The sequence below is a fragment of the Penaeus monodon genome, chromosome 28, assembly GCF_015228065.2.
Source record: "Penaeus monodon isolate SGIC_2016 chromosome 28, NSTDA_Pmon_1, whole genome shotgun sequence".
NCBI classification, from domain to species: domain Eukaryota; kingdom Metazoa; phylum Arthropoda; class Malacostraca; order Decapoda; family Penaeidae; genus Penaeus; species Penaeus monodon.
The window spans coordinates 33,133,367-33,134,260 of NC_051413.1; positions in this window are offsets into that span (position 1 = coordinate 33,133,367).

The window sequence follows — 894 nt, forward strand, 5'->3', positions numbered from 1 at the left end:
ACTCTTCATATAGACTGGAAATACCCAAATGAACAAGCAGTTCAAGCATTATAGAAAAGACGTCATTTTACTCACGTACGGCGCATGACTACCAGCTCACCCATGACCGTGTTTCCAAATGGCAGCCACATCATGGAATCGACCAGCAGGCAGGGTGGAGGACCAATAATAATTACAACCTATCACCCACACTGCCGCCATATTGGAACCTGCCCCTTTGTCTGGCTAGCGCGGGAAACGGTTTTGTCTATTGATTCCTAGCCTATATTTACGACCGTCTGGTCGCATTCTTTATAAATATTGCTCCTATTGCAAGAAGATTGAAAGAGTAAAGTTGTATTTGTAAGATTTATAGCACAGATGTATGGATGTAAGCCTAAACTATCAAAGAAAAAAAATAATTCAAAATTTGTATTCCCTCGACAACAGTAAGGAAGATGGCGGTAAAATCAGCCCATATACACTAACATAACATTTTTTCTAGACCTTTTATTTTAAAAAATCAATCCATCATCAGCCTCTACATTAACTCATCGATTTCCACTCTTACAATATTATTTTCCTCCTCCTTCTTTGCGATACAAATGAAAATGGACGAACATATTAAACTGTTGCTATCTCGGCTCTTTTTTTCACCCAACGCATCCACCCACACCATATCCTAGTAAACTGGTCACAAATAATGGTTTACTGAAGTTCTTTGTGATCGTGTGTGAGTGTTGGCTTAATAGGGAGGCATATTTTCATATTTCTGCGCGTAGGCAATATATTATAGCTCAGAAGGTAATGGAGAAAGAGAGGATTGGAAGGTGTAATGAGCAAGGCGAGAAAAGGGAGTGATAAGGAGTTGGAGACGAAGGGGAGGAAGGAAGGGAGAAATGGGTTGAGAGAGGG